Raw genomic sequence first — 25108 nt, forward strand, 5'->3', positions numbered from 1 at the left:
AGGAGGTAAATGATGAGAGGTAAGAGATAGGGTCCAAAGTCACAGAGCAAGGAGGAGATTTATGAGAGGTAAGAGATAGAGGCCCAGAGTCAGACAACCAGGAGACAAATGATGAGAAGTAAGAGATTGAGGTCAAGAGTCAAACAAGCAGAAGAGTGATGAGAGATAAGAGATAGTGACTCAAGTCACAGAACTGGGTGGAGGGCATGATTGGTAAGATATAGAGAGCCAGAGTGAGAGAGCCAGAAGGAGATTGATGATAGGTAATAGAATGAGACCTAAGTCACACAAGCAGGAGGTAAATGATGAGAGGTAAGAGATAGAGACCCTGAGTCCGAGTGCCAGGAGGAAATTGATGAGAGTAAGAGAAAGAGACCTAGATTCAAATAACCAGGAGTAGAACTGAGAGGTAAGAAATAGAGACCCAGCATCATCAAACCATGTAGAGGCATGAGAAGTAAGACATAGAGACCCAGGGTCACAGAACCAGAAAGAGACAGATCAGAGGTAAGAGATAGATACCCAGAGTTCAGAACCAGGAGGAGAATGATGAGAGGTAAGAGATAGCGGGTTCACAGAACCAGAGGATATTGATGAGAGGTAAGAGATGATACCCAGGGCCATATAGCCAGGAGGAGTTGAATAAGAGGTAAGAGATTGTGACTCAGAGACTAAGAACCAGAAGGAAATGATGAGAAGTAAGAGGTAAAGACCTGAGTCACAGAACCAGGAAGAGACAGATGAGAAGAAACAGATAGAGGCCCAGGGTCACAGAACCATGAGAAAAGAGATGGCAGGTAAGAGTTAGAGACCCAGATTCACAGAACAAGGAGAGAATGATAAGAGGTACAAGATAGACCCAGAGTTAAGAAGGATGAGATGAATGATGAGAAGTATGAGATAGAGATCCAGAGTCACACAAAAAGGTGGAGAATGATGAGATGTAAGAGAAACCCAGAGTCAAAAACCAGGAGTTGAATGTGAGAGGTAAGGGAGAGAGACACAGAGTCAAACCAGGAGGTAAATGATGAGATGTAAGAGATAGAGACTTTGAGTCACAAATCCAAAAGAGAATGATGAGAGGTGAGAGGTAAGAGATAGAGACCCAAGGTCACAGAACCATGAGGAGAATGAAGGCATGTAATATATAGGGACCCAGAGTCAAGAACCAGGAGTAGAATGATGTGAGGTAAGAAATAAACACCCAGAGTCACAGAACAAGGAAGAGAATAATGAGAAGTAAGAGATAGAGATCCAGGGACACAGAACAAGCAAGAGACAGATCAGAGGTAAGAGATTCACAGTGTTCAGAAACAGGAGAAGATTGATGAGCAGTAAGAGACCTAGTAGCAAACAGCCTGAAAGAATGGTTAGAGGTAAGAATTACAGACTCACAATCACGTAAACAGGAAGAGACAGATGAGAAGTAAGAGATAGAGACTCAGTATCACAGAACCAGGAGGAGAGAGATGACAGGTAAGAGATAGAGATTCAGAGTCACAGACCAGGAGGAGTTTGATGAGAGGTAAGAGATAGAGAGCCAGGGTAAAAGAACCAGCAAGAGATATATCAGAAATAAGAGATATATACCAAGGGTCACAGACCCAGGAGGTGATGATGAGAGGTACGACATAGAGACCCATGGTTACAGAAGCAGGAGAAGATTGGTGAAACTTATTAGGAAGAGACCTAGAGTCACACAAAAAGGATAATTTGAGAAGTAAGAGTTAGAGACCCAGTGTTGGCAGAACCAGGAGAGACTTATGAGAGGTAAGATATAGAGACCCAGAGTCACAGGACAGGAGGAGACTGATGAGAGGTAAAAGAGAGAGACCCAAAGTCACAGAACCACAGATGAATAATGAGAGGTAGAAATAGAGATCCAGAGTCACGAAACAAGGAGTTGAATGATGAGACCTAGAGTCACAAAAAAGGAGGAGAACTGAGAAAATGAGTGGGAAATATCAGTGAGGGAGACAGAACATGAGAGACTCCTAACTCTGGGAAATGGGACAAGGGGTAGTGGAAGGGGAGGTGGTCAGGGGGATGGGGTGCCTAGGTGATGGGCACTGAGTGGGGCACTTGATGGGATAAGCACTGGGTGATATGCTATATGTTGGCAAATAGAACTCCAATAAAAAATATACAAAAAAAAGGAGGAGAATTTTGAGAAGTAAGATATGGACCCAGTGTCACAGAACCAGAAGAAACTATTGAGAGGTAAGAGATAGTGACCCAGAGCCATAGAACTGGGAGGAGTAGGTGACTGGTAAGCAATAGAAACCAGGAGTCGCAAACCAGGAGAAGATGATGAGAGGTAAGAGATAGAGACATAGAGTCACACGAAAAGGAGGAGAATTTTGTGAAATAATAGAGAGAGAAATCCAGTGTCCCAGAACCAGGAGAGACAAATGAGAGGTAAGAGATAGGGTCCCAAAATCCCAAAGTCACAGAGCAAGGAGGGGATTTTTGAGAGGTAAGAGATAGAGACCCAGACTCAAATAACCAGAAGTAGAACTGAGAGGTAAGAGATTGAGTCCCGGAGTCACCTAAAACTAGTAGAGATGAGAAGTAAGAAAGACCCAGGGTCACAGAATCAGAAGGAGACTGATAAGAGCTAGGAGATAGATATCCAGGACCACAGCGCAGGTGGAGATCGATGAGATGTAGAGATTGTGACCCAGACACATAGAAGCAGGAGGAAATGATGACAGGTAAGATTTATAGACCCGGAGTCACAGAACCAGGAAAAGACAGATGAGAAGTAAGACAAAGAGACACAAGAGTCAAGAACCAGGAGGTAAATGATGAGAAGTATGAGATAGAGACCTAGAGTCACACAAACAGGAGGAGAATGATAAGAGGTAAAATAGAAACCTAGAGTCAAGAACTAGGAGGTGAATGACGAGATGTAAGAGATAGAGACCTTGAGTCACAAAACCAAGAGGGAATAATAAGAAGCAGGAGATAGAGATCCAAAATCATAGAATCATGGGGGTAATGATGAGTGGTAAGAGGAGTAGTCCCATGTTTGAGAACCATGAAGTGAATGATGAGAGTTAAGATATAGAGACTTAGAGTCACAAAACAAGGAGAAACTTATGAGAGGTAAGAGATAGACACCCAAGGTCACAGAACCTTTGGGTGAGGGATGAGAGGTAAGATATAGAGACCCAAAGTCACAGAACCATGAGGTGAATAATGAGGGGTAAGAAATGGAGACCCAGGGGTGAATAACCAGGAGGTAAATGATGAGAGGTAAGAGATAGGGTCCAAAGTCACAGAGCAAGGAGGAGATTTATGAGAGGTAAGAGATAGAGGCCCAGAGTCAGACAACCAGGAGACAAATGATGAGAAGTAAGAGATTGAGGTCAAGAGTCAAACAAGCAGAAGAGTGATGAGAGATAAGAGATAGTGACTCAAGTCACAGAACTGGGTGGAGGGCATGATTGGTAAGATATAGAGAGCCAGAGTGAGAGAGCCAGAAGGAGATTGATGATAGGTAATAGAATGAGACCTAAGTCACACAAGCAGGAGGTAAATGATGAGAGGTAAGAGATAGAGACCCTGAGTCCGAGTGCCAGGAGGAAATTGATGAGAGTAAGAGAAAGAGACCTAGATTCAAATAACCAGGAGTAGAACTGAGAGGTAAGAAATAGAGACCCAGCATCATCAAACCATGTAGAGGCATGAGAAGTAAGACATAGAGACCCAGGGTCACAGAACCAGAAAGAGACAGATCAGAGGTAAGAGATAGATACCCAGAGTTCAGAACCAGGAGGAGAATGATGAGAGGTAAGAGATAGCGGGTTCACAGAACCAGAGGATATTGATGAGAGGTAAGAGATGATACCCAGGGCCATATAGCCAGGAGGAGTTGAATAAGAGGTAAGAGATTGTGACTCAGAGACTAAGAACCAGAAGGAAATGATGAGAAGTAAGAGGTAAAGACCTGAGTCACAGAACCAGGAAGAGACAGATGAGAAGAAACAGATAGAGGCCCAGGGTCACAGAACCATGAGAAAAGAGATGGCAGGTAAGAGTTAGAGACCCAGATTCACAGAACAAGGAGAGAATGATAAGAGGTACAAGATAGACCCAGAGTTAAGAAGGATGAGATGAATGATGAGAAGTATGAGATAGAGATCCAGAGTCACACAAAAAGGTGGAGAATGATGAGATGTAAGAGAAACCCAGAGTCAAAAACCAGGAGTTGAATGTGAGAGGTAAGGGAGAGAGACACAGAGTCAAACCAGGAGGTAAATGATGAGATGTAAGAGATAGAGACTTTGAGTCACAAATCCAAAAGAGAATGATGAGAGGTGAGAGGTAAGAGATAGAGACCCAAGGTCACAGAACCATGAGGAGAATGAAGGCATGTAATATATAGGGACCCAGAGTCAAGAACCAGGAGTAGAATGATGTGAGGTAAGAAATAAACACCCAGAGTCACAGAACAAGGAAGAGAATAATGAGAAGTAAGAGATAGAGATCCAGGGACACAGAACAAGCAAGAGACAGATCAGAGGTAAGAGATTCACAGTGTTCAGAAACAGGAGAAGATTGATGAGCAGTAAGAGACCTAGTAGCAAACAGCCTGAAAGAATGGTTAGAGGTAAGAATTACAGACTCACAATCACGTAAACAGGAAGAGACAGATGAGAAGTAAGAGATAGAGACTCAGTATCACAGAACCAGGAGGAGAGAGATGACAGGTAAGAGATAGAGATTCAGAGTCACAGACCAGGAGGAGTTTGATGAGAGGTAAGAGATAGAGAGCCAGGGTAAAAGAACCAGCAAGAGATATATCAGAAATAAGAGATATATACCAAGGGTCACAGACCCAGGAGGTGATGATGAGAGGTACGACATAGAGACCCATGGTTACAGAAGCAGGAGAAGATTGGTGAAACTTATTAGGAAGAGACCTAGAGTCACACAAAAAGGATAATTTGAGAAGTAAGAGTTAGAGACCCAGTGTTGGCAGAACCAGGAGAGACTTATGAGAGGTAAGATATAGAGACCCAGAGTCACAGGACAGGAGGAGACTGATGAGAGGTAAAAGAGAGAGACCCAAAGTCACAGAACCACAGATGAATAATGAGAGGTAGAAATAGAGATCCAGAGTCACGAAACAAGGAGTTGAATGATGAGACCTAGAGTCACAAAAAAGGAGGAGAACTGAGAAAATGAGTGGGAAATATCAGTGAGGGAGACAGAACATGAGAGACTCCTAACTCTGGGAAATGGGACAAGGGGTAGTGGAAGGGGAGGTGGTCAGGGGGATGGGGTGCCTAGGTGATGGGCACTGAGTGGGGCACTTGATGGGATAAGCACTGGGTGATATGCTATATGTTGGCAAATAGAACTCCAATAAAAAATATACAAAAAAAAGGAGGAGAATTTTGAGAAGTAAGATATGGAGACCAAAGTCACAAAACCAAGAGAGAACTTTGAGAGATAAGAGATAAAGACCCAAGTCACAGAACCATGAGGAGAATGATGGGACATAAGAAATAGAGATCCTGAGTCACAGAACCAGGAAGAGAATGATGAGAGGTAAGAGATAGAGACCCAGGGTCACATAAGCAGGAGGAAAATGATGGAGGTAAGAGATAGAGATCCAGGGTCACAGAACAAACAAGAGACGGATCAGAGGTAAGAGATAGATACCCAGTGTTCAGAACCAGGAAAAGATTCATGGAGGTAGGAGACAGACCCAATGTTACAGAGCCATGATGAAATGATGAGAGGTAAGAGATACAGGCCTGGAGTCACAGAACCAGGAAGAGACATATGAGAAATAAGAGATAGAGACCAAGGGTCACAGAACCAGGAAGAGTTTGAAGAGAGGTAAGAGATAGAGACTCAGGTAAAACAACCAGCAGGAGATAGACCAGAAGTAAGAGATAGAGACCCAGGGCCACAAAAAGGCAAGAAGTACATGAGCAGTAAGAGTTAGAGACGCAGAGTCACAGAGGCAGGAAGAGATTGATGAAGGTAAGAGAAAGAGACCCAGAGTCAAATGACCAGGAGGACAATCTAGAGGTAAGTGATAGACCCAGAGTCACCAAATCAAGAAGAGACATGAGAATTACAAAGCAGGAGGACACTGATGTAAGGTAAGAGATAGGAACCTCGGGTCACTGAACCAGCAAGAGACACATATGAGATAAGAGATAGATACCCTGAGCTCAGAACTAGGAGGAGATTGATGAGAGGTAAGAAATTATGACCCAGAGTCCAGGAAACAGGAGGAAATGATAAGAGGTAAGAGAGAGAGTATACACACATGCAGACACAGACCACCATGCACACACATGCACCTGCACATGCATGCACACACAGGCATACTCTGGCTCCCAAGTACTCACATGCACATGGAGACACGTGCACACAGAGGCACTGCCCCCCCCACACACATGCACAGCTGAGAAGCTGCCCATTTACTGTCTGTCCCAGGTCACTGTTGTCCAGAAGCAGCACTGTGTGGGACTCTGCAGGCAGGACAGCTGTGAAGGCCAGAGCAGAGCAGTCTGGACCTCAGTGTCCTGTGCCTGCTACCTGCATCTGCCCCAACAGCCCAGAATCGGATGCATGGGCACCTCCAGAAAGCCACTCCATGGTCCCCACCCCTGTTCTGGGCAACCACAAAACATAGATCCATGGCACAGTCCACACCAGACTCCAACAGCTATAGAGTTCTTGCAGAGATACATTGATGATAGATGGGTGGATAGATAGATAGATGATAGATAATAGATGATAGATAGATGATAGATAGATGATAGATAGATAGATAGATAGATAGATAGATAGATAGATAGATGATAGATAGACAGATAGATGATAGATAGATTGATAGATGATAGATGATAGATAGATAGATAGATGATAGATAATAAAACAATATCACAAGAGACTTTATTCATTTTGTACCACAACCCACCCCCACCTGTCAGGTTCTCAGAGGCCCAGGCCTGGGGGCCTTCCTCCCATCCCCTGGACTGGGGATACCTCAGGGTAGCACTGAGCGTCTTCCTTGTCTGACTGGTGCCCCAGTTCAGGAGACCTGCCTTGTGGACCCCAGCTCAAGGGCAACCAGGGCTCGGCTCACACAGGCCCTGAGCACCAGAGACCCCCGCACAGGGGAAGAAGGCATCTGCCCTGAGCCTGGGAGGAGATGAGTGCCGGTCACCAGTCAAGCGGGGCCAGCAGAGGCCTGTCACACGGGGAGCACAGCCTGAGAGCAGGGTATGGAGGACAGTACCAGGGATGCTACCTTCACATGCCCTCAGGCACCAAGAGGTCACCATGTCAGGTCCCTCTGTCCCTCTCTCTCTCCTTCTCTTATGAACCCAGCATAGTGGGCTGAACAGTGGCACCTGGAGGCTATGTCCACCCCCAATGCTGTGACACCTGTGGATGTGACCTTGTTTGGAAAAAGGGTCTTTGCACATCTGATTCAAGTCGACGAGCTTAAGATGAGAAGTTCCAGGCTTACACCCGATGGTAGGCGTCCTACAAGATGCACGCAAGGAAAGACACAGATGCAGAGGAGAAGCCTCATGAAGACAGAGGCAGAGGCCGGAGGGACGTGGCCACAACCCGGAAGCGTGTGGGGCCCACAGAGGCTGGAAGAGGCAGGAAGGACCCTCCATGAAGCCTGTGGGGGGAGGGCTGTCCTGCCTCCCCACCCCAGACCTGAGACATCTGGCCTCCAGAGCTGGGAAGGGAAATTTCTACTGCTCAAGTCAATCTGTGGCTCTTGTCACAGCAGCCCCAGGACGCTTACACACACAGCCAGAAGGGCTTGGCCAAGAGGAGGTTCAGGGAACTCCTGGGTCTTTCAAGCCACATGGGCCCAGTGCTGTCCAGAGCCCCTGACCCTGCAGGGTGCTGGTCACACAGGGCACAGTCTCTGACCTCTGGAGGTATTGTGTCATGCTGAGCACACGCCCTGACTCCTGGAGGTGTTGGGTCACACTGGGCATAGCCCCTGAATTCCAGAAGGTACTGGGCCATGCTGGGCAGTCCCTGATCCCTGGAGGTATTGTGTCATACTGGGCACAGCCCCTGACTCCTGGAAGGTACTGGGTCATGCTGGTACAGCCCCTGACCCTTGGAGAGAACTGGGTCAAACTTGGCCGAGTGCACTTCAGAACTGTTTCCTGTGTTCCCAGTATTTGACAACTCAACACAATACTCAAGCTGCCCACACAGAGAACCATTCCCAAAAAAGAAATTATGGCAAATCTACCAAAGATTTAAAACAACCACCTTAAAGATGCTCAAAGAACTATAGGCAGAAATACAAGAAAATGACGTATGAACAAAATACAAATATCAATACAGAAATAATCTTTTTTTATTTTATTTTTTAATGGAGTTCAATTTTCCAACATATAATACCCACTGCTCATCCCATCCAGTGCCCCCCTCAGTGGCCGTCACCCAGTCACCCCTACCCCCCACTCACCTCCCTTTCCTTTTTTTAATAATAAATTTATTTTTTATTGGTGTTCAATTTGCCAACATACAGAATAACACCCAGTGCTCATCCCGTCAAGTGCCCCCCTCAGTGCCCATCTCCCATTCACCCCCACGCCCCGCCCTCCTCCCTTTCCACCACCGCTTGATTGTTTCCCAGAGTCAGGAGTCTCTCATGTTCTGTCTCCCTTTCTGATATTTCCCACTCATTTTCTCTCCTTTCCCCTTTATTCCCTTTCACTATTTTTTTATTCCCTGAATGAGACCATATAAAGTTTGTCCTTCTCCGATTGACTTATTTCACTCAGCATAATACCCTCCAGTTCCATCCACGTCGAAGCAATTGGTGGGTATTTGTCATTTCTAATGGCTGAGTAATATTCCATTGTATACATAGACCACATCTTCTTTTTTTATATATACTTTAAAAAATACTATTTTATTTATACTCATGTATGAAAAAAATGGCTATACTGCCATGTTTACATACATACCAATTCTGGAAACAGAATTCAATAATGAATTACTTCTAAATTTTATAAAGAACACACAAATATTAAAACACTGGTTATAGAAAGCAGAGTGGAGAAAAAAAACCATTAGCTATCGTTTTCATTAAAGAGCGGCACCCTCTGAGAAGAATCAAATCAATTAGTAATATTCACCTATATTGCAAAATAATATATACATAGAAAAGTTAGTGATTGTACTGATTTTATTACTTTTACTAAGCCTTTTATCTTCCTCACACTCAATGCAAAGAAATAAAACCATATAAAGAAAAATATGTCCTCACTATTCACAATAAAAATGGTCTGCTTCATTCTGCAGGCCTGGGCATATTATATAATAGGGAGCACTTAATGGCTCAAGTGGATCAAAGTATCATTTTGATTCTGATCCAATGAATAGAATCTCATGCATATCTGTGACTGGACTAACTCCATGGGAGCTGTGATATACTGAACCATTTCTGTGGTAACACCAGATCTCACTAAGTCAAGAAAAGACCCTACACAAGAAAAGATAACAATCAATCTGTCCATAAATTATAACTATAGGCTCTTTATTTAGTGTAAGGAGGGAAAAGGGGCCCTTTCATGGGTACAAGTATTGTTTAGACCACATCTTCTTTATCCATTCATCTTTCTATGGACACCGAGGCTCGTTCCACAGTTTGGCTATTGTGGACATTGCTGCTATAAACATCAGGGTGCAGGGGTCCCTGCATTTCATTGCATCTGTATCTTTGGGGTAAATCCGCAACAGTGCAATTGCTGGGTCATAGGGCAGGTCTATTTTTAACTCTTTGAGGAACCTCCACACAGTTTTCCAGAGTGGCTGCACCAGTTCACATTCCCACCAACAGTGCAAGAGGGTTCCCCTTTCTCCGCATCCTCTCCAACATTTGTTGTTTCCTGCCTTGTTAATTTTCCCCATTCAAACTGGTGTGAGGTGGTATTTCATTGTGGTTTTGATATGTATTTCCCTGAACAAAAAAAAAGAACTATAGGCGGAAATTCAAGAAAACGATGTATGAACAAAATACAAATATCAATACAGAAATAGAAAAACTAAAAAGAAAAAAAAAAAACAAAAAACAAAAAAAAAACAAAAAAAAAAAGAAAAGAAAAACTAAAAAGGAACTAAGAAGAAATTTGGGAGATGAAAACTATACTAGCTGAAATAAAATTCCACTAGAGAGATTCAAAGCAGATTTTAGCAATGATTCCTTGAGAAGAGTCAATGAACTAGAAAACGGGACAATTGAAATGACCAAATCTGAGGAACAGAAAGAAAAAAGATTGAATAAAAGTGAATAAGTCAGGCAGCCCTAGTGGATCAGCAGTTTAGTGCCGCCTTCAGCCCAGGGCCTGATCCTGGAGACCCGGGATCGAGTCCCACATCGGGCTCCCTGCGTGGAGCCTGTTTCTCCCTCTGCCTGTTTCTCTGTATTTCTCTCTCTCTCTCTCTCTCTCTCTCTCTCGAATAAATAAATAAAATCTTTTTAAAAAAAAGTGAATAAGCCTGTGAGATGCCATCAAGTGGATCTGCATACTATTTGTGAGAGTTCCAGAAAAAAAAAGGCAGAAAAAAGCAGATAGACTATGAAGAAATAAGGATTGACAAATTCTGACATTTGATGAAAGACATGAATACAAACATCCAAAAGCTCAATTAACTGGAAGCAAAATGAACTAAGAGCCTTAGTGCCAGGTACTCAGGATAGAAAGGTACACGTAGTCCATGACTTTGAGACCATACATGAGACCATAGGATGATGGACAGGACTTGAAGGTCTACAAGCCACTCACTGCCCACATGGAGAGCCATCAGCCTGTGTCACCCACAACGCCATCCAGCACCAGCCACTTCCCTGCCGAGCTGCTTTCTCCTCCCCATCCCTGCTTCTCTAACCCTGTAACCTGAAGACCGTGCTCTTTCATAACAGGTTCAGGGCCATAGGTGAGAGAGCAGAAAGGAGTTTTCACATGGCCCAGAGCCCGACTGGGTGCCCAGGTTCGCTGTGATTGACAGCTAGCACGGGGTGCTCTGGTGGGTAGGCACGAGGAGCCAGTGCTAGTACATCCCGCTGAGGTCAAGAGCACGGTGGACGTGGTGCTCACCGCCCCTGCAGGCCCGTCCTGGAGCCCTGGCCCAGGCAGCCCAGCCCTGCGTCCCCAACCCAGGCTCTGTCCATGGTGCTGCCCTGGTCAGCCCTGCTCTGCCAGCTGCTATCCCCGGGCTCCCCCACCACAGTCCCTGCACAATTCCTTCCTTCCACACAAGAGCCCCTCTGCTCACCTGCTCCTCTTTTGCTCGGCCCTAACACCCAGGCCACCAACCCTCTCACTGTCATAGTCGCCCTGCTTTCCCGAAGTCATGAGCTGGAATGGGACAGCATGGAGCCTTCTCCAGCTGCCCCCTCCCTCGTCACACAAGACTAGTATGGGACCCAAAGGTGCCCACAGGGCCGACTCCAGGGTGGGACTCAAGGGGTGCAGGTGGTTGGGGGATTGACAGTGGGAGCCCAGCTGCGCTTCACACACAGGAGAGGCACTTTGAGTAGGAAACAACATCCACTGAGCCGAGCTGTCGGTGCTCTCCTGGAAAGAGGCACTGCTGTTGGGGGACTGACCCTGGTTCTGATGACACAGAGAAAACCCTAGCGACCTGACACAGAGGGGAAGCCACCATAGAGTCTCCATCAGCACAATGGGACCCAAAATCCGTCCACCCCGAGCCTGCCTGATGGCGCCCCCACCTGCACTGGGCACCCGTGTGGGGATGAGTAGCCTAAGGAAGACCGTCTCATCCTTCATGTGCCCGTCAGTGCTCCTACTGCCTGAATTTCTCCGTGAGAAGACACGGGATTCCTGCCTGGGTGCTAATCTACCTTCCTGAGAGCTTCCTTCCTCAGGAAGACCTTAGGCCTGGGGTTCGTTCTCTGGAGCACTCTCTCTGGGGGCAGGTGAATGACCCGGGATCCATCCTGAAGAGGACCCAGGTAAACCTTCCCCCTTTCTTGTACAGATGCTAAAAGGCTTGTGCAGTTTGTGTGGACACCCTGGACGGGGCCGCAGCACAGGCTAAGGGTGGGGAGCCATGGCCCCCGCCCTTCAGATGTGCTGGGCGGGCCCTGATGGCAACCACACAGGCTCCCAGAGCAGGGATGTGCGGGGGGTAGGTCAGACCAGCCCACGAGATTCCCAGCTCAGCTTCAGAGGCCACAGGGAGACCAGCTGAGCCTGCAACATGGCCTGGGCTGGCTGTGGGGACCCAGATAGGTCAGCCTCCAAATTCCCCATGTTAGGGTAGATTATTTCAAGGTGCAGGCAGCCAGAAAGAAGCAGACTCAGAAAACCCTGCTCCTTGCTTCCGATCAAGAAGGGCAGTGTGCTCCTGAACACCACTGAGCCCAGACCCTCAGCACCACCAGTGCCCCACAAGCCTTCCATACACACCTTGCTCTCTGAGGTCCTGTTCCTCTTTCCTCCTCTAGCTCCAAATGCTCTCTCCTCTCCTTAGGACACCACCTCAGCCCGAGCATGTCAGGGCTTTTGAGTACTTGTCTCCATTCAGCCTCCCTCCTCTTAGTCTACTTCTCAAGGCCCAGCCATAGGACCTAAGGATGGTGGGAGGGTCCTTCCCAATGATGGCAAGCCCCTCCCTCAACCCTGATGGAGTAGGGTAGGGGTCTTCTGAGATTTAAGGGGAGTGCAGGCCGAGGCCCCTTTGAGAGGAGCCTGCTGGGGGCAGCCCCACAGGGACAGAGCCAGGGGGTTCCTGGCCTCAGGTCATGTCCCTGTTCCCTGACAAGTTGACCCATCCACAGCCAGGTCAGAGTCCACCTGAGGCGAGGTGGTGGGGCTGGTGGGGGACATTGGCAGAGCCAGGCACCCAGCAGGCACAGCCTGAGAGATGCATGCTGAGTCTTGAGGACCCTACCTGGAGAGAGGCTGGGTGCCAGGCCTGGAGGAACTGATTTCAGAGGGAATCACAGGTCGCAGAGCCATCAGGATCATCTGACACACTTCCATTCTAGAGGACAACCCACCCCAATGACAGGGGCTGGACGCTCCTCACCTAAGCTCCTTTGCTGCCTCTGCAGCATCATGCACTGAAGGAGACACAGAGTCAGACACAGAGGAATCCCTGGGAGGCTTCCAAGAAGATGAGCGGGGTGCCATGCGGCAGGACCCCCCAGGTTCCCATTCACCCCCAGAGCTCTGTGGCGCCTTGGGTGGACACAGAAGGTGCTGGAAGGTGCCCTGGCCATGACTCTTCTGGTGAAGCCCCCCTGGGCACATCCCCACAAGGGGCCATATGGAGCTGGGGAGCCAGGGGCCCATCATGCCAGCTTGACAACAGCTGCCCAGCCACAAAGGCCAGGTCCTCGCTGAGGCTGTTCTGAGGTCAGAGGACAGTGGGGTCTGCACGCCGGGTCAGAGCAGCACACAGGGCTTTTACATGGTGCCAAACGGGAAATCGGGCATCCAGAATTGGGAGATGCATGTCCAGCACAGCCCGGGGGTTATAGCAGAAAACCGTGGGGGCAGCAAGGGGTCAGGTTAACCTCTCTCTGAGGAAAGGAGCCTTCGATTTATACACTTATTTTTATTAGCACAAGATAAACCTTTGAAATAGGTTTCCATTCTGACTCAAAATCTAAGCTCCCCATACGGCCCAACATGTTCTTCTTCTGGGTGCTCACGAAGATGATGGCCCTCCGCAGGGGTGACTCCAGCGGCCCCCAGTTGGCAACTTCACCCAGGCATGACAGGAGGAAGCCGCTGCCCCCCCCATGCCCGCTCACATGCACAGTGGTCCCAGGACCCGTGTGCCAGAGGGTCGGCACCAGGACACGCACACTGGAGGCCCTTACTTGCCATGCCCAGGCCACCCTCACATACTCACACTCAGAAACTCTGGATGAGGGTTTGTGGTGAGGTCCCGAGGATTCAATCCAATGACAGCCACGCCACAGCTAAAGACAGAACTCTGACTTGTAGGCAGCGGCCAGCGGCCCATGAAGCAGCATGCGGGCTCTGGGGCAGACATGCAGGAAGGCAGACCTCCATCTGCAGCCAGCACCCAGCACCCAGGAAGCCTAACCACCGCCCTGGAACACCGTCCAACTTCCGGGGCTTGCAACGGCTTCCATAGTTTTGGTGCCACTTTCAATTGAGGACCAACTGGAGAAAGCCAAGTGAACTCCCCAAGCAATCGTGTGGGCCACCGCACCTGCCCAGGCCCCAGCATCCCCTGGCTACCACTGGGCCCCTCTTGTTCCTGTAATGAAGCTTTCCACACATGGAAAATATTTTAATTTATTAACATATATGCTTGGCTTCTGGGGATTTACCACAGAGATACAGATGCAGAGAAAGACCAAAACACCTGCACCCCAGTGTTCACAGCAGCAATGTCCACAATAGCCAGAATGTGGAAGGAGCCTCGGTGTCCATTGAAAGATGAAGGGATGAAGGAGAGAAAATGAGTGGGAAATATCGGAGAGGGAGACAGAACATGAGAGACTCCTAACTCTGGGAAACGAACAAGGGGTGGTAGAAAAGGAGGTGGGTGGGGGGTGGGGGTGACTGGGTGATGGGCACTGAGGGGGGCACTTGGCGGGATGACCATCAGGTGATATGCAATATGTTGGCAAATCAAACTTCAATTAAAAAATATACAAAAAAAACCATATGTGCTTGGGACACCTGGATGGCTCAGAGGTTGAGCATCTGCCTTCAGCTCAGGGCGTGACCCCGGGGTCCTGGGATTGAGTCCCATGCCAGGCTCCCTGCAGGGAGCCTGCTTCTCACTCTGCCTGTGTCTCTGCCGCTCTGTGTGTGTGTGTGTGTGTGTGTGTGTGTGTGTGTGTTTCATGGATAAATAAATAAAATCTTGTAAAAAAAATATGTGCTTCATGAAGCCTGTGCATGTACAACACACATATGTTATACACACACACGTATGCTAAGTACTCCATAGTGATCACGGACACGTATATGCTATGACGTGTATGTATACTCCTTTTACACATTGCACATGTGCACATAACCAAGCATGTGTGTGTGAACACACATCATGTAACACATACACATGGACGTGACCACCTCACACACCCACACATGGCGTTACACGTGCATCACAGGATGCACAGAGGCACCATGAGTGCACACCACATGCCCATGTACGACACCATGTGTCCACAGGAACAATCCCCGTGCACTCGGATAAGAAGCCAGCCAGCGCCCCCTCCCGCAGCCTGCAGTCTCTGCCAAAGGCAAGTGGTGGTGACCCAATCCAGGACAGAAGCAGCTCAGAATAAACAGCCTTTGCTTGTTCGGTATTTCCACAGGTTTAGAACCTGTAGGATAATAACTCCCACTGGCAGTGACAAGCAGGTGTGCTTGGACAAAAACAGGGTTAGAAGTGAAGCTGAAGAGCAACCACATGAGGTCAGGTGGGGCCCAGGCGGAGGCTGATGGATGGGAGTCACCCCCAGAAAAGCAGCTAGACTCGGAGGGGAGGAGGTTGGCCCGGGGGGCCCCGGGCCGAGCAGCAGGGTGGGCAGGGAGCTCTCCCAGTGACTGCTGTGCCTTGGCCACGAGGAGGGAATGGTGGGCTCCACCGACACCCCCTCGTCCTCCTGGGATGGTCACAGGGCTGGGCCCACACGTAAGCTGGCGGGCACCAAGAGCTGTGCCACCAAGACAGGTTCACAGGGCACTCCCTGGAGATAGTGAGCAAGTGGCCTGCCAATGGGTCCTTGATCTGCCAAACGATATGTGCCCTCCCGGACCGCAAGCCCCAGCACCCCCGGGAGCCAGCAACGCTTTCTCAAAGGTCGCTTTCTGTTGACTCTCCTTAGAATTTGCATGCGTTTTGATTTCCTGGGTGCCATCGTTCACACCTGGAATGTGTGGAGGACTCTATGTTCTCTGGATTCGACCTGGACTTACAGAGCAATCAGTAAGAATTACTTCTTTTTTTTTAATAAATTAATTTTTTATTGGTGTTCAATTTACCAACATACAGAATAACACCCAGTGCTCATCCTGTCAAGTGCCCCCCTCAGTGCCCATCACCATTTACCCCACCCCGCCCTCCTCCCCTTCCACCACCCCTAGTTCATTTCCCAGAGTGAGGAGTCCTCCATGTTCTGTCTCCCTTCCTGATATTTCCCACACATTTCTTCTCCCTTCCCTTATATTCCCTTTCACTATTATTCATATTCCCCAAATGAATGAGACCATACACTCTTTGTCCTCCTCCGATTGACTTACTTCACTCCGCATAATACCCTCCAGTTCCATCCACGTGGAAGCAAATGGTGGGTATTTGTCATTTCTAATGGCTGAGTAATATTCCATTGTATACATAGACCACATCTTCTTTATCCATCATCTTTCGATGGACACCGAGGCTCCTTCCACAGTTTGGCTATTGTGGACATTGCTGCTAGAAACATCGGGGTGCAGGTGTCCTGGCGTTTCCCTGCATCTGTATCTTTGGGGTAAATCCCCAGCAGTGCAATTGCTGGGTCGTAGGGCAGGTCTATTTTTAACTCTTTGAGGAACCTCCACACAGTTTTCCAGAGTGGCTGTACCAGTTCACATTCCCACCAACAGTGTAAGAGGGTTCCCTTTTCTCCGCATCCTCTCCAACATTTGTGGTTTCCTGCCTTGTTAATTTTCCCCATTCTCACTGGTGTGAGGTGGGATCTCATTGTGGTTTTGATTTGTATTTCCCTGATGGCCAGTGATGCAGAGCATTTTCTCATGTGCATGTTGGCCATGTCCATGTCTTCCTCTGTGAGATTTCTCTTCATGTCTTTTGCCCATTTCATGATTGGATTGTTTGTTTCTTTGATGTTGAGTTTAATAAGTTCTTTATAGATCTTGGAAACTAGCCCTTTATCTGATACGTCATTTGCAAATATCTTCTCCCATTCTGTAGGTTGTCTTTGAGTTTTGTTGACTGTATCCTTTGCTGTGCAAAAGCTTCTTATCTTGATGAAGTCCCAAGAGTTCATTTTTGCTTTTGTTTCTTTTGCCATCGTGGATGTATCTTGCAAGAAGTTACTGTGGCCACGTTCAAAAAGGATGTTGCCTGTGTTCTCCTCTAGGATTTTGATGGAATCTTGTCTCATATTTAGATCTCTCATCCATTTTGAGTTTATCTTTGTGTATGGTGAAAGAGAGTGGTCCAGTTTCATTCTTCTGCATGTGGATGTCCAATTTTCCCAGCACCATTTATTGAAGAGACTGTCTTTCTTCCAGTGGGGAGTCTTTCCTCCTTTATCGATTATAAAGTTCAGGGTCCACTTCTGGGCTCTCTATTCTGTTCCATTGATCTATGTGTCTGTTTTTGTGCCAGGACCACACTGTCTTGATGACCACAGCTTTGTAGTACAACCTGAAATCTGGCCTTGTGATGCCCCCAGCTATGGTTTTCTTTTTTAAAATTCCCCTGGCTATTCGGGGTCCTCTCTGATTCCACACAAATCTTAAAATAATTTTTTCTAACTCTCTGAAGAAAGTCCATGGTATTTTGATAGGGATTGCATTAAACATGTAAATTGCCCTGGGTAACATTGATATTTTCACAATATTAATTCTGCCAATCCATGAGCATGGAATATTTTTCCATCTCTTTGTGTCTTCCTCAGTTTCTTTCAGAAGTGTTCTATAATTGTTAGGGTATAGATCCTTTACCTCTTTGGTTAGGTTTATTCCTAGGTATCTTATACTTTTGGGTGCAATTGTAAATGGGATTGACTCCTTAATTTCTCTTTCTTCAGTCTCATTGTTAGTGTATAGAAATGCCATTGATTTCTGGGCATTGATTTTGTATCCTGCCACGCTACCAAATTGCTGTATGAGTTCTAGCAATCTTGGGTGGAGGCTTTTGGGTTTTCTATGTAGAGCATCATGTCATCGGCGAAGAGAGAGAGTTTGACTTCTTCTTTGCCAATTTGAATGCCTTTAATGTCTTTTTGTTGTCTGATTGCTGAGGCGAGGACTTCCAGAACTATGTTGAACAGCAGTGGTGAGAGTGGACATCCCTGTCTTGTTCCTGATCTTAGGGGAAAGGCTCCCAGTGCTTCCCCATTGAGAATGATATTTGCTGTGGGCTTTTCATACATGGCTTTTAAGATGTCGAAGAATGTTCCCTCTGTCCCTACTCTCTGGAGAGTTTTGATCAGGAATGGATGCTGTATTTTGTCAAATGCTTTCTCTGCATCTAATGAGAGGATCATATGGTTCTTGGTTTTTCTCTTGCTGATATGATGAATCACATTGATTGTTTTACGAGTGTTGAACCAGTCTTGCGCTCCAGGGATAAATCCTACTTGGTCATGGTGAATAATTTTCTTAATGTGTTGTTGGATCCTATTGGCTAGTATCTTGTTGAGAATTTTTGCATCCATGTTCATCAGGGATATTGGTCTGTAATTCTCCTTTTTGGTGGGGTCTTTGTCTGGTTTTGGAATTAAGGTGATGCTGGCCTCATAGAACGAATTTGGAAGTACTCCATCTCTTTCTATCTTTCCAAACAGCTTTAGTAGAATAGGTATGATTTCTTCTTTAAACGTTTGATAGAATTCCCCTGGGAAGCCATCTGGCCCTGGACTCTTGTGTCTTGAGAGGTTTTTGATGACTGCTTCAATTTCCTCCCTGGTTATTGGCCTGTTCAAGTTTTCTGTTTCTTCCTGTTCCAGTTTTGGTAGTTTGTGGCTTTCCAGGAATGCGTCCCTTTCTTCTAGATTTCCTAATTTATTGGTGTATAGCTGTTCATAATATGTTTTTAAATCGTTTGTATTTCCTTGGTGTTGGTAGTGATCTCTCCTTTCTCATTCATGATTTTATTAATTTGAGTCTTCTCTCTCTTCTTTTTAATAAGGTTGGCTAATGGTTTATCTATCTTATTAATTCTTTCAAAGAACCAACTCCTGGTTTTGTTGAACTGTTCCACAGTTCTTCTGGTCTCAATTTCATTGAGTTCTGCTTGAATCTTTATTAAGTCTCTTCTTCTGCTTGGTGTAGGATCTATTTGCTGTTTTTTCTCTAGTTCCTTTAGATGCAAGGTTAGCTTTTGTATTTGAGTTCTTTCCAGTTTTTGAATGGATGCTTGTATTGCGCTGTATTCCCCCCTCAGGACTGCTTTTGCTGTATCCCAAAGATTTTGAATGGTTGTATCTTCATTCTCATTACTTTCCATGAATCTTTTTAATTCTTCCTTAATTTCCTGGTTGACCCTTTCATCTTTTAGCAGGATGGTCCTTAACCTCCACGTGTTTGAGGTCCTTCCAAACTTCTTGTTGTGATTTAGTTCTAATTTCAAGGCATTATGGTCTGAGAATATGCAGGGGACAATCCCAATCTTTTGGTATCGGTTAAGACCTGATTTGTGACCCAGTATGTGGTCTATTCTGGAGAAAGTTCCATGTGCTCTTGAGAAGAATGTGTATTCAGTTGAGTTTGGATGTAAAGTTCTGTAGATATCTGTGAAATCCATCTGGTCCAGTGTATCATTTAAAGCTCTTGTTTCTTTGGAGATGTTGTGCTTAGAAGACCTATTGAGTGTAGAAAGTGCTAGATTGAAGTCACCATGGGTAGGAAATATCAGAAAGGGAGACAGAACATGAAGACTCCTAACTCTGGGAAATGAACTAGGGGTGGTGGAAGGGGAGGAGGGCGAGCGGTGGGGATGACTGGGTGACGGGCACTGAGGGGGGCAGTTGACGGGATGAGCACTGGGTGTTTTCTGTATGTTGGCAAATTGAATACCAATAAAAAATAAATTTATTATTAAAAAAATATGTCACGATGAGTTAAACTCATAGCCTCACCAACTGTCTTGTGAAAGAATGATTCTGGAAATCCCAGACCTTGGGGACTAGGCTGGCGACAGGTGTGTAGTCTCTGGTGAAGCCCGGGGCCTTGGCCATCCACGTCGTCTGACCAAGCCTTGGCAGCCAAAGCATCCTGCCCCTCACACTGCCCAGGGACAGCAGATCTGGGGCATAAGTGCCCTGTGACGAGAACCCAAGCATGATGCTGAGCCCACCGCCATTTCCAAGGGCCCACATGGGGACCAGGCAGGGTCACAGGCACACCAAGTGAAATGCACAGTCTGCCAGTTTGTGCTGCCAATGCTTGGGTTGGAGGAGTAAGCAGGCTCTTCATGCCTCACACCCAACAGCCTGGATATCTCTGGGGTTTTGCCAAACTCATCAATGTTGGTGATCCAACCAGAGGTTATATACCTTGATGCATTTCCTAAGCAACTGCAAATGACACTCATGGCATGCAGAGCAGGTGACCATGGCCATGGCTGAACTTGACCATGAGCGTGGCCTGCCTGTATTGTCAGGGCAGCAGCAAGGGGCCTGGGCTGTGGGAGCCAGAAATGTGGGGAGCTGTATCAGGAGCATGCCATGGCCAGGGACCAGAGGACCCTCACTTCACCAGGCTGTGGCCAATGATGTTTTGCAAAGTGGCCACAGAGATATTCCTAGGACCATGGGCTCCTCCACCACTTTACCCTGCCCCTTGCAGGGGTGGCCCACTCCCCTCCCCAAAAGCTCAGGAGGTGTGTGACTGCCTCCATGGGGTTCAGGCTGTAGAAAAGTCATGCCTGGTCTCTAAGTTCAAGATCTAAGCAGACATGGCTTGTCCTCGGGGTCTGCCCCTGGGCACTGTGCAGCAGTCCAGTGAATACAGTCCAGCTAATGGTGCCAGAATGGAGAGTCCCAAGGACCAAGGTGCCCAAGGGAGCCACCCAGCCCAGGTGCCAGACTGCAGGAAGAGCCTTCAGCCTAAATAAGGTGAGTGTGAGCAGGGCAGGGAGGAGGGCCCATGGCCACAGACCCTGGCATGACAGGCCAAGAGCCCTGGGCATACCCACAAACCACCAGACCAGATGTTGGCCCTTAGACATGCTGCTTCTGGGGAAAAACCCAAATCTGGGGAGTGGTGAGAGGCCAGAGCACGCACCCACCCACCAGCTGGGGAAGCAGCCACCCCAACCCCCACCATAATTGCCTCCCTGGAGCTTTTAGGGAGGTTGCTAGTGTTCCTAGAGGTCCTGATCCAGGCCCACCATGGAAACAAGGCACAGCCCAGGGCTACATACTGTGGCACTCCTGACACAAGAAATTGAGGGTTCCTGTTCCGGGCATAGATGTCTGGGCCATGACACACAGGACAGGACGGAGCCTGCACACTCTCACCGACAAGAGCATCAGCCTCATCACCACCCTGAGCTCTGTCCATGCACATCAGACTCCTCTGTCTTCCACATCACAAGTGGGGCTGAGATGATACCTTCTGAGACCACAGGATAAGGCTCCAGTGATTGGTAAGAGCTGCCACCATGGATGGCGACAGGGCAGATGGCATTTTCCTGGGAGGACAGGACAAGGCCCAGGGCTACAGCCACACAGCACGCTGGCCAGGGCACAGAGAGGAGCCCACCATGGTTGGGGTTCCTGAGGGCTCAGGGAGGGCCAGTGGCTCTGGGGAGTAGGGACCAAGCTTCAGGCATATACCTGCAGGAGCTTGAGAGCAGACAGCAGCACATGGGGCCGTCCCGGGGCTCCAGTCTCCCACCAGGGCCCCTGGGTACCCATCACACCCAACCCACACTACCCACAAAGGGAGCCTAGGCCGACTGCAGACTCCCCAAGGCCCTGTAAGACAGAAACCAAACAAGAAAAGGGAACTTCAGGATGCTGACCAGGCCATTTGGTTTTGAAGCTATGCTAATCTTCCCAGGGCTGCTGGGACCTAGGAAGCAGGGCTGTGGGCACAGAGCTCAGCCACAAGGAGCCCCGGGGGGGGTTATCAGAACAGGGATGGGGCAGGTTGCAGGAGGACCAAGGCTGCAGGGGGACCAAGGCTGCAGGGAAGCTGCGGCCACAGCCCAGACCCAGATGAGTGGGGTGTGCTTGGAGCCAGGACAGAGGGAGGGAGGTGGGGCAGCAGAACCAGCCACAGGACCTGAGGAGACACCAGGCCCTCAGGACCCATGGAGGCAGCAGCAGCTGAGCTGGCAACGGGGAGGGCAGGCTGCCTTCAGGCCTATGTGACATCCCAGGAACACATCGGTCGAGTGAGACGGGACGAGCACACCCAGCCAACATGGGTGGATGCACAACACACTGATGGCTGGGAAAGGACCTGGACCATCAAGGAACATGACGGGCCCGGTGGGCAGGAGCCTGAGGGCTGCCCTTCGTCCCACCTGCTGGGGCTCAGGGCTGGACTGCATGAGCCACTGAAGGAGCAATGTCTAGATGGACAGGTGGGTCCCAGGTGAGAACGTGGGGGGCTGACTCACCAGAGGAGGGGAAGACACCCCAGGGAGCCCAGGGCCTGTCCAGGTTAATGAAGCAGCTCAAGCCCCTGGGAGGGTAACAGGTGAGGGGAGAGCGGCCCTGAGCTTCATCAGATGAGCACAGGTGAGTTGGAGTGGAGCAGGGAGGCCGGTTTAGGCTCGTAGGACCCAGAGCCCAGGTCAGCAGAGGGGCTGAGGGGTGGATCCACATGGACAGAGCCCAGGGGTGAGGGTGAAATCCAACCTAGAACACTGGGTGTGAGGCGGGCTGCAGGAAAGGGGCAGACCTGGAACACACAGACTGGGGTGGGGCTCAGGGAGCTCTGGGGACATATCTTAGAACAGGAAGGCAGGGGCTGCCATGTCCATGAGATCCTGGGACCAGAAGAGAGCAGCCCTGGGTGAGCAGGAGCCAAGGGGGGCAGCATGAGCAGAGGGTTGTCCACGGACCCAGGGAGCAGGGAAGCTTGTGCAGCTGAGCAGTTCAGGTGGGAGACAGAAGGGCAGGGGTCACCCCAGGAGTCCAGGGAGTAGGGAGCTGATGCAGGTGAGCAGGGCAGTGGGGGAGCACAGAGGCAGGGGTCACCCCAGGAGTCCAGGGAGTAGGGGAGCACGTGCAGGTGAGCAGGGCAAGTGGGGGAGCAAGAGGGGCAGGGGCCAACTCAGGAGCCCAGAGAGCAGGGGAGCGGGTGCCAGGGAGCAGGGCAGGTGGGGGAGCAGGAGGGGCAGAGGTCACCCCAAAGCTTAAGGAGCCCAGGAGCTAGTGCAGGGGAGCAGGGGAATTGAGGGAGCAGGACAGGCAGGAGTCACCACAAGACCTCACAGGACAGGGGGAGCAGATACAGGTGATCAGGGGCCAGCGGGAGAGCAGAATGGGCAGGGGTCACCCCAGGAGCTCAAGGGGTAGGGGGAGCTGGTGTAGGTGATCAGGAGGAGGTGGGGGAGTAGGAGGGGCAGGGGTCACCCCAGGAGCTCAGGGAGCAGGGGAGCTGGAGCAGGTGAGAAGGGCAGGGGGGGAGTAGAGCAGCAGGGGTCACCCCAGGAGCTCAGGGAGCAGGGGAGCTGGAGCAGGTGAGAAGGGCAAGGGGGAGTAGAGCAGCAGGGGTCACCCCAGGAGCTCAGGGAGCAGGGGAGCTGGAGCAGGGGAGCAGGGCAGGTGGGGGGAAAGAGGGACAAGGGTCACCCCAGGAGACCAGAATGCAGGGGAGCTGGTGCAGGTGAGCAGGGCAGGTGGGGAAGAAGCAGGGACGGGGGTCACCCCCCCAGGAGCCTAGGGAACAGAGGGAGCAGGTGCAGGGGAGCAGGGGCACCTCAGAGAGCAAGAGGGGCAGGGGTCACTCCAGGTCATATCCAGCAGGGGAGCTGGTGAACAGGGCAAATGGGGGAGGAGGAGGGGCAGGAATCACCCCACAGCTAAGGAGCCCGGGAGCTGGTGCAGTTGAGCAGGGTAGGTGGGAGAGCAGGAGGGGCAGGGGTAACCCCAGGAGCCCAGAGAGTAGGGACGGGGTGCATGTGACCAGAACAGGAAGGGGAGCAGGAGAGCAGGGGTCACCGGAGGAGCCCAGGGAGCAGGGAGTGGGTGCAGGGGTGCTAGTGTAAGTGAGCAGGGTAGGTGGGGAGCTGGAGGTGCAGGGGTCATCCAGGAGTACAGGGAGTAGGGGAAATCATGCTGGGGAGCAGGGCCAGGTGGATGGGTAGAAGGGGCAGAGGTCACCTCAAGCCCAGGGAGCAAGGGAGCTGGTGCAGGTTAGCAGGGCAGGTGGGGGAGCAGGAAGGGCAGGAGTCACCCCAGGAGTCCAGGAAGCAAAGAGCTGCTGCAGGTGAGCAGGGTCAGATGGGGAACAGGAGGGGCAGGGGTCTCCCTCCGGACCCCAGGGGTCAGGAGAGCTTGTGCAGGGGAGCAAGGGCAGGTGGGGAGCAGGAGGGGCAGTAGTAACCCCAGGAGCCCAAGGAGCAGGAGAGATGGTGTAAGTGAGCAGGGTAGGTGGGGAGCAGGAGGAGCAAGGGTTATGCCAGGAGCTCAGGAAACAGGGGAGCTGGTGCAGGAGAGCAGGGGCCCGTGAAGGAGCAGGCAGGGCAGGAATCACCCGGAAGCCCAGGGAGCAGGGGAGCTGGTTAAGGTGCACAGGGCAGGTGGGAGAACAGGGGGACGGGGTTCACCGCTGGAGCTCAGGCAGCAGGGAGTTGTTGCAGGTGCCCAGGGCAGGTGGGGGAGCAGGAGGTGCAGGGGTCACCCCAGGATCTCAGGGAGCAGGGGAGCAGGTACAGGGGACCAGGGGCAGGTGGGGGAGCAGGAGAGGCAGGGGTCACCCCAGAAGCCCAGGGAGAAGGGAGCGGGTGCAGGGGAGCAGGGCAGATGGGGAGCAGGAGGGGCAAAGGTGCTCTCAGAACTCAGCTCAGTGAGACCCCGGAACCTGCCCATCTCGGAGGCCTAGGGGGGAGCAGGGAGGTGCCACCTTGTTTCAGAATCTCAGCGCCAAGGCCTGAGACCCAGCGGGGTTGGACTGGGCGGTGGCTGAGCCGGCGCTGCCCACACAGGGGCTAAGGGTCAGGGCAACTAAGCCTCCTGGACCCGGGGAGTGTGAGGCGGTGAGGCCAGGGGGGAGCAGAGCCTCGCCGGGAAGACCTTGGGGCCCAGGGGAAGGGGGGCCACTCTAGGAAGGAGGGAGCCACAGGTTTCCAGTCAGGGCAGCAGCGCAGTTCTGCAGGCCCCTGAGACCCACCCGGGAGGGGGGTCACGGCCAGCCAGGTCCCGAGGTGCAGGGCC

At 49.9% G+C, this 25108-nt stretch overlaps 1 gene segment (V, D, J or C); it reads left to right on the forward strand.

Moving 5' to 3' along the window:
* The window catches only part of LOC121492978, a 107346-nt gene that overhangs the window by 76552 nt on the left and 5686 nt on the right, over positions 1 to 25108 (forward strand).

The sequence above is a fragment of the Vulpes lagopus genome, chromosome 6 (genome assembly GCF_018345385.1).
Source record: "Vulpes lagopus strain Blue_001 chromosome 6, ASM1834538v1, whole genome shotgun sequence".
NCBI lineage: Eukaryota > Metazoa > Chordata > Mammalia > Carnivora > Canidae > Vulpes > Vulpes lagopus.